This window comes from Cyprinodon variegatus, unplaced genomic scaffold (assembly GCF_000732505.1).
Source record: "Cyprinodon variegatus isolate N-32 unplaced genomic scaffold, C_variegatus-1.0 Scaffold1503, whole genome shotgun sequence".
NCBI lineage: Eukaryota > Metazoa > Chordata > Actinopteri > Cyprinodontiformes > Cyprinodontidae > Cyprinodon > Cyprinodon variegatus.
In genome coordinates this window covers 123,852-132,873 of record NW_015151956.1, presented here as the reverse complement: position 1 = coordinate 132,873, position 9,022 = coordinate 123,852, and the positions used below count along the sequence as shown (strand labels likewise).

Sequence of the window (9,022 nt, the reverse complement as noted above, 5' to 3'; positions counted from 1 at the left end):
TAGGAGAGATCTGATTACTTTTTTAAATTTTCGTCAGAACTTTGGCTGCAGCATTTTTGATCAGCTGGGGGTTTCTAACTACAGTTGATGGATTTCCTGATTGTAAAGAATTACAATAGTCTAGCCTTGAAATATAAAATACATTGACTAGTTTGTCTACATCACCCCTGGACTAGATATTTATATTTTTTTTTATTATTTTGGATATGAAAAAAGGATATTCTAGAAACCCCTTTTATACAGGATTTAAATGACAAGTTCAAAAATAACACCAAGATTTAGACTGATATAAATTTGATCCTATCAAAATAAATAAGTTTACCTTCAATTTAGAACAGATGCATATGTTACGATTAGGGCAGGAAAAATGATGAAGTTTCTCCATGCCTGCCTTTCAATTGCACAAAATGGAAAACAAATAGTTTTCTGGCATTTCGTTTTTAAAATATAATCAAAAGTGATTCATGATCAGTTCATAATAACTAACTAAACAATAATTCATTTATTCTAACTGGAACAGTGTTTAAAGCCTTTTGAAAAGGCTTCTGATGGGATTGAATAATTATTTTTTATTTATTGTTTTTTTAAGTGCCACATAAATAAAGATGGAATAGATTCTCTCTGCTGAAAGGTCAAATTTTTTCTCTGAGATACTTTTTCAGTTGTTACGAGTTATAAATACACTAAGCCTTATAACCTGTAGCTTTGCATATTGGATCAACAATTGTCACTGTTGACTTGTTGATCCATTAAGAACAGCTACCGCTGATAGAGTTTACATCTTCAATATATGGAGTCTCTAAGAAAATTGAAAAAATATTTCAACAAAGAACAACCTGCGCATAGGACATACTGTAGAGTTTTTATGAGTTTGATAAAACAATGTAGCTACAAGTAAAACTAACTATTTTTATATCAGAATAAAAAAGTGCAGCCCGTAATAGACTAGCAAACAAAGGTAAGAAACAAATTTTTTCCAACTTGCAGCTTCATTGTCTTTGACGTCAAAACCGATCAAGTAATTAAAGGGTTGACGTTCCTTACCAGAACAAACAGTCTGCAAACTGCAGGTATCACTCCAGAACAGACATGTACCAATCAACCAGTCATGAACAGATGAGTCAAAAAATGTTCGACCGGTAGCCACACCTACGATAAAGCATTATTTACTTAATTGCTGACTAATTTTTACCTTTACGTGCACCTGACATTATAGTACCTGCTCTGTATGTATATAAAGCCTTTATGCTTAAACTGTGAATAGTACCAGTTAACCAGCAAACTGATAGGATCAGGGAGCATCAGAACCTCTGTTCCAGCTGTGAAGGCAACTTAACAGACAAAATCTGTAAGTACTTTCTTATGCTAATTTGAAATAATGTTTTAATTAATTAAAGCATTAAAGCGTTGTTATTCAATTAAATTATCATTATACTATCATTCATCTGATTTCAAACCCGCATGCTCACTCAGAAGGATGTTTTTGTTTTAAGTTCTTTACCAATTGGCATTATAAGCCGTATCTGACTACATTCTTATAGTAGGAATTAAATTATAATTTATGTTAATACATATTAATATTTTGTGATATAGATATTCTGTCATAGATTTGTTAATCTTCCTGAATATCATATTTGGTGGAAAGGGCTATGGATAAAAACAGACAGCAGAGGTAAATTAATTCACAATGGTTTGAAGTGCCTGTCTTACATTAGCATTTTATAATAATGAAATTCTTTACTGAAAATAAAAAAAAGAATCTTGATTCATTTTTTCAGAAAAGGACAAAAGACCGTGGAAATATAAAAGTTGATATTAATAGTATTACTTAATGAAAAAAGTGCAACTCTTTAAAATTAAAATCAAACTTTGTTTTTTAAAAGATATATTAAATTACTGTTAAAGTAGTATGTTACAGTTACAGATAAGGCATATAAAATTGATTTTTTTTTTCTTCAAATAAATGGGAATTAGAAGGTAAACTAACTATCACAAATAAAAGACAATAAAGACATTTTCTTTTAAACAGAGAACAAGATAAGGAAGAATAATGAAGATTTTGTGGATACTGCTACTTGTTGGTAAGTTATGCATCTTAAGACCACAATGTGGTAGTTATAAGTTTAAAAATCAAATTTATTTCATTGGGCTCTACGTGATTAATAATTCATATAAAATCAAACCTAGGCATCCAGATAATGACCATACATGCTCAAACAACTGGAACAGCTTCTCCTACGACCACGACTGCTCCAACAACCACAGCTGCTGCAACAACCACAGCTGCTCCAACAACGACAGCTGCTGCAACAACAACCACAGCTGCTCCAACAACCACAGCTGCTTCAACATCCACAGCTGCTCCAACAACCACATCTGCTGCAACAACGACCACAGCTGTTCCAACAACCACAGCTGCTGCAACAACCACAGCTGCTCCAACAACCACTGCTGCTCCAACATCCACAGCTGCTCCAACAACCACAAGTGCTCCAACAACTACAGCTGTTCCAACAACGACCACAGCTGCTGCAATAACCACAGCTACTCCAACGACCACAGCTGCTCCAACATCCACAGCTGCTCCAACGACCACAGCTGCTCCAACAACCACCTCAGCTCCTGTAGCAGCAACAACAATTCTCACTGCTACAACTTCAGCAACAACCACAGCCTCTGCAGGAGTTACTTATAAAGGAAGTTTTCTTTTAATCACAGCACTCATTGCATCTGCTATTTTGAAATGAAGAAACAATTGTTTAATGCAAAGAAAAAATGTCTACAAACTTTTAATGATTTATTGAAATTTATGACTGTCTTTTATCTTTTTGTTTTGTTTCTGGTTGAATTGAATCTTGATATGCATACAGAAATTTCAATTTATTTATTTTTTTATCAGTTTATTTATTTGCTTGCCATTATATAACTATATTTCCTTTTTAGATTATAATATGCATTTTTTTTAAAAGAAACATTCATACAGAACCACATGAGCCACACTACACATTCATTCAAATATTACACACTGTTACTACATGCTTTTTAAAGATGTAATCCAAATTGTTATACTGTATACTTGTGTGTAAGAATTACAACCAAATTTGTTTTTATAGCTTTTATTTATATTATGCTGACCAAAGTTCGAAGTGGTTACAGGCCTGACTGTTGTTACAAAAAAAATGTTTATTATTTATTGCAATAAAGAATACAAATAAAATGTTGAAACTTAGTAGGTTTTTGTTTGATTCATACCAATTGATAAAACATTTATTTCTACAGTCAGCATCTACGAACTAGACAAAACCATCAAACTAATCTTATTATTATTATTTTTTTTTTCAAACTAATCTTAATATCCTTTTAGGATCAATGGGAATTGTTTAACATTTGTTCATCACAATACTATATTTAAATTATTTAAGTTTACTTACTGCCAATTAAATACATGTCATCTCAAGGCACTTTACAGAGACAATTCAACTATTCAATTCTATCCAAGGAAAACAAGCAAGCTTGTAGCAACAGTGGAGAGGAAAACTCCATTTTAAAAGGAACAACCCTCCAACAGATTCAGGCTCAGTGTGAGTGGCCATCTGCCGATGTTGACTGGGTTTTAAGGAGACAAAAGCAGACATACATAAAGAAGCATACAAGATACAAAAGGTAACTGTCAACCATCTCCACAGGTGACACCCTACTGGAAACAAACAGCCAGGCAGACATGGTCCGAGCCAGCTCCCGTGTCTGCAGATGAAAGGGAGTACATACAGTTGAGGCCTGAACGCACTGGTTTGGTATGACCTTTTAATCTCTGTTCTGATTTTTTTTCCATGTAACACTCACTGTGTAAAGAGAGGCTCCAACTAGGCAGGGTGGGCGAAGTTCTTTAGACTAAAAACACACAGATAATGTTTATTTAAAAATGCACGTTCCTTTTGTGCAGAAGCTCAACACTAAAACTACCAGCCATTGCTCACTACTCTATTCTACCAGAGGGTACCAATTGGCAAAGCTGGACTAAATTGCAAATTACTTTTCCACCTTTTTTATGTGACTGCAGCCATTAGTTTGGAATGTGCTAGTATCAAAGTCACCAGCAGTTGTTTTAGGCCATGTGGTGGAGGCTGTATAATGAAACCTTTTGAGTTATGATGAAGCAAATGTCTGCTTTGATAGAAATTATGATAATATAGAAATAACTAAATAATATTAGCCATAATTACTATTGAAGGAAAAGTGGTAAAAATATTTCAAAAGCTATGGATATGTCTTTATGGTCAAGGATTACGATAATGTTGACAAAATGAATGTACAAATATTAGATTGACAGGTAATACAAAGGGGAAACATGCTGCTCAGCAGAGATCAGTGCTCTCTGAGTTCCTTTCAGGTTGCAATTTCTTTATACTCAAAAATTAAATCTGATTTATCACACCAGGCAAGATCCAAGATGCAGAATTGTAAGTTAGCCAAGTCATAGTTATGAGTCTGAATCAAATAATTCAACTGAAATAGCTTACAGTATTGGTCATAATCAAGCATTAGAAATTGAAATATGTTCGGCAAAGAGACCATCCAATTTACAATTATTGGGTGGAAGGTTACTCTAGTAACTTGACTGATCCTATAATGAAAAACATATTTGGGGGAAATCCTTAGAAATCTTTGGAGGTTAGCTCTTTCCATTAGGATTTCCATCAACCATGTCTACAGCCAGAAAGCGAAGAAATATGACCATGCACACGCACATGATGTGACCATGCAATAGGTAACATTTGAGCATATGTCTAGCTCTGTTCTGGAGATAGACAAAGTTTGTTTCTGGGTAACTGAAAGCCTGCAACAATGCTGTGAATGTCTCCACATACCATTACTAACAAAATAATAAAATCATAAAACTTCCTAATAGGATAAACAACCCCTCTCGCTTAAACACCTTGTAACCTTGCAGCTCTGAGGTCTAATTGAATGAAACTCAGTGCTCTTGAATCAGTATATGTAAAAGGGAATTAATAGCAGATACATTTTTCCCGTCACAAAGGATATTGGAACTTCCTTTAAAAGACAACATACATCAATGTCACATGTAGGTGATTTATCCCTGGATACATTTAGACTTAGACTAAACAACATTTATTGTCATTTTGTATACACAGTGTTTACAAACCCTATGTCTCATGACATTTCCTTAAAGTACAGCAGTGATCAAATGTAAACATTGTGGGAGAAAAGACATTGTGCAATAAAAAATGCATTGATATAGAATTCAACTTTGTCATTCCACTGTCACAAGTACAGAGCAACAAAATGAATCGTCTGCATTTAAACCATCCCCTTGGGGAGCAGTGGGCTGCCATTGTGCGGCGCAGGTAATTAATCCCTCAGTATTTTCTTATCTACTACCAGCTTTGGAAAACTCAGTGATAAACTCTCGGGCATAAATTATATTTAGTCTACACACCTACTAATTAATAATGAATTATCCTAAAATATCCTTAATGTGAATATCCATATCTTGAAGTTAAGTTGTGTTGATAATTTTGATGGATTTTTTTTTTATTCCTGAAAAGACATCTTTCATTTAATGTTTGCCTAAATGTCTTTCTGTTCTCACTCTTGAAGGAGGTGGTCGCATTTTTCTGCTCCTCCGCAACTTCCTGATCTGTTCCTGCTTTGCTGTGTCTTAACAGTTAAGTCTTAACAAGACTTAACAGTAAAAAGAAAATATCTACATTAATACTAAGCAATTTTTGTATGAAAAAACAACAACAGGTTTTTAAGAAATGCAGCGCTCTGCAGAATAGCAAACAAATTCAGGACAAAAATTATTTCCAGCATGTAGTTTTATTTTCTTTGACGTCAAAACTGATCCAGTAAGTAAAAGGTGGACCTTGTTTGCAAGAACAAAACAGTCTGCATAATAAAGGTGTCACTCCAAAGTTGTGACTTTAAAAACCTTCCTGTTGTGACGGAATCATATAAGAAACCATTTCAGTAGTTCACCTGTACATAAGTTACTGCCGGTTCAAAATTAGATACTGGAAAGAAAATGTGTCGGTCAGAGAAGATATCACCAAATTGTGCTATGCTGTTACAGTTAAAAAAAAAGGCTCTAAAAATTATTAAATTATTTAAAAATAATTGAATATAATAAGAAAACTAGATGTGGTGGTTTTGTTGGAAAAATTCAAAGGTTGCTTTTGATGTAACAGAGGGTCTGATCCTTATCCCAGCAATCAATGGACAAGCAGCAAGAAGATTGTCGGTATGAGTTTCAGAATCTGTAAAAATGAAATTTTAGAACAGCTACAGCGAATTTAAAATCTAGTATTTGGTACAGATGAGCTTAATATATATTTTCTTTTAAAGAAACGCTGAACATCTATTAACTGTGACATTTCTATCCTCTATTAAAGGTGTATGCAATACATTCTTAAGAAAGCCCATGTGGATGTCATGTGGTGAGATTTAAGATTCACCTGGCTGTTAAAAATACATTAAATTAAAAGACATGTGAAAAAAGAGCTCAGAGGTAAATATCATTACTGACGTCCCTATTTATAAACATACAACTTACCTGTAACAAAGCAGGCACACATAAGAAACCCAAACATAAACTGATTCGGTCTTATATTTAATACCTTACAAATGTTATGTAGTTTTTCTTTTTTGGTCACAACACATATATTTGATTGATATAGTAAGCTGTAATAAAATCTGAACTTAAATGGATAGGTGTGACTTATGCAGTGGATGTGTCTTAATGTCAGAGGTTTGCAATTTGTGTAGGATAATTAACATTCCAGTAGAGACAGACAGCGTCAATGGTGCACTGCATGATCCTTCCCAGATAACCTGAATAACAGGAGAGTCAAAACAGCATATATTTTTCCAGTGTATTTCATATTTTAAAAAGCACTAAACATGTATAAAACTTTGTGATTCAATAAAATTGAAATGAAAGGATACGGCATGATTTGATTTAATCTTCTTCCAACATATGTTAGCTCTCTAAAGCCAACAGTTTACTCTCTCTTCAACATATGGTAGGTTATAGTTACCTGTTTAGACAAATCTAATTTCTGAAAATAAGCAGTTGAAATACACAAACAGTTTTTTTGTGGTATGACTCTTAATATTCATTGATATGTTGTGCTATCCATATATTGATTGAAACTGACGTCACAAAAAATCTTAGAAAACTTTAAAGTTGAATACTTTATATAAATTTGTTACTTGAAACTGCTAAGCTAAATTGTATTAACCGAAACCCAACAAGAAATAAATAATCATTGTAGTGTTATTCCAAACAATGAATGTAAATCTTACATCTTAGTTCAATATAGACTTGTTTAAATGTTGTGCTTTAAGTATCCTTAAAAAAAAAACACGAATAAAAAAAATTTAGTCATGTGCTTCAGTCCAAAATGAAAAGGAATGCTGGGAAACCAGTCTTGAACAGAGTATTAAAACTATGTTCAACCTGTAGCCACACCTAAGATAAAGCATTATTCACTTAATTGCTGACTAATTTTCACCTTTGCATGCAACTGACGTCAAAGTACCTGCTCCTGATCTATATAAAGCCTTTGCTTCAATGGTGAATAGTACCATTTGACCAGCAAACTGATCACGGAGCATCAGAACCTCTGTTACAACAGCGAAGGCAACTTATTACACAAAACCTGTAAGTAATACATTTCAACTAATTTCAGTACAACTTACTCTATGAGTGCTTAGGACATAGAGATATTCTATAATTAATCTTCAACATTAATCTAACATTACTTCTAACTCAAGATTGTGGATTCATTGAAAATCAATAACTTAATGCTATAGATGTAATATTCTTTATCAATTGGTATTATAAGCCAGATTTGATTACATTGCTATAATTGGAATAAAATAGTAATCTATATTATTAAATTTGGATCTAATTTTTTCATAAAATATTTTATTATTAGAATTGGATTTGCTTATCTCATCTAGTAAAATGTCTTTGATGGCAGTTTGTGGAAATTGGGATTACCAAATACATATTGCAGAATAAATGAATTCACAAGGGTTAGTAGAACTCACTGTCTTACATTACCATTCTATAATTAGGAAGATCTTGATTGAAAATAAAAATGGCAACTTGGTCCATTTTGCTAGAAAATGACAAAAAAGAACTGAAGTAGAAAAGTAAATATTTACAGTGTTACTTGATTAAAAGAGGAAAATCAATAAAAATAATATTGAACTTGAATATTTTAAAGATATTTTAAATGAATGTTAAAGTAATATATGTAGTATGTTATATATTCTTTTTTTTAAAGGAAAATACAGCGCAAATGCTAATATACACATTTTCTTTTAGACAGAAAACAAAATAAAGAAGAATAATGAAGATTTTTTGGATACTGCTACTTGTTGCTGGTAAGTTAAACATCTAAAACTACAATGTGGCAGTGATAAATTGGAAAAATATATATAATTCATTGTGCTCTAGTTTATAAATAATTCTTATAAAATGAAACCTAGGCATCCAGATGATGACCACAGCTGCCCAAACAACCACAACGGGTCCAGTAACAAACACAGCTGCTCCGACAACAACCACAGCTGCTCCAACAACCCCCACAGCTGCTCCAACAACCACAGTTGCTCCATCAACCACAGCTTCTGTCTCAACCACAGCAGCTGCAATGACAACTACAGCTGCTCCAACTACAACCACAGCTGCTCCAACAACTACAGCTGCTCCAACAACCACAGCTGCTCCAACAACCCCCACGACTGCTCCAACAACAACAGCTGCTGCAACAACAACCACTGCGGCTGCTCCAACAACCACAGCTGCTGCAACAACCACAGCTAATCCAACAACCACAGCTGCCCCAACAACCACAGCTGCTCCACCAACCACTGCTGCTGCAACAACGACTACAGCTGCTACAACAACCACAGCTGCTGCAACAACGACAACAGCTGCTCCAACAACCACAGCTGCTGCAACAACAACCACCGCTGCTGCAACAAC

The 9,022-nt window shown here is 33.9% G+C and overlaps 2 long non-coding RNA genes across 2 annotated transcripts; both read left to right on the top strand.

The window, feature by feature from the left end:
* Positions 1 to 1,277: 1,277 nt before the first annotated feature.
* Positions 1,278 to 2,830, top strand: LOC107103677. Its single transcript, XR_001482200.1, has 3 exons — positions 1,278 to 1,348; positions 2,030 to 2,081; positions 2,188 to 2,830. It is a non-coding gene; the product is annotated as an uncharacterized LOC107103677 (long non-coding RNA).
* A 4,790-nt stretch (positions 2,831 to 7,620) lies between these two features.
* LOC107103675 lies at positions 7,621 to 9,016 on the top strand. The gene is made up of 3 exons (XR_001482199.1): positions 7,621 to 7,687; positions 8,360 to 8,418; positions 8,524 to 9,016. It is a non-coding gene; the product is annotated as an uncharacterized LOC107103675 (long non-coding RNA).
* The last annotated feature ends 6 nt before the right edge of the window (positions 9,017 to 9,022 follow it).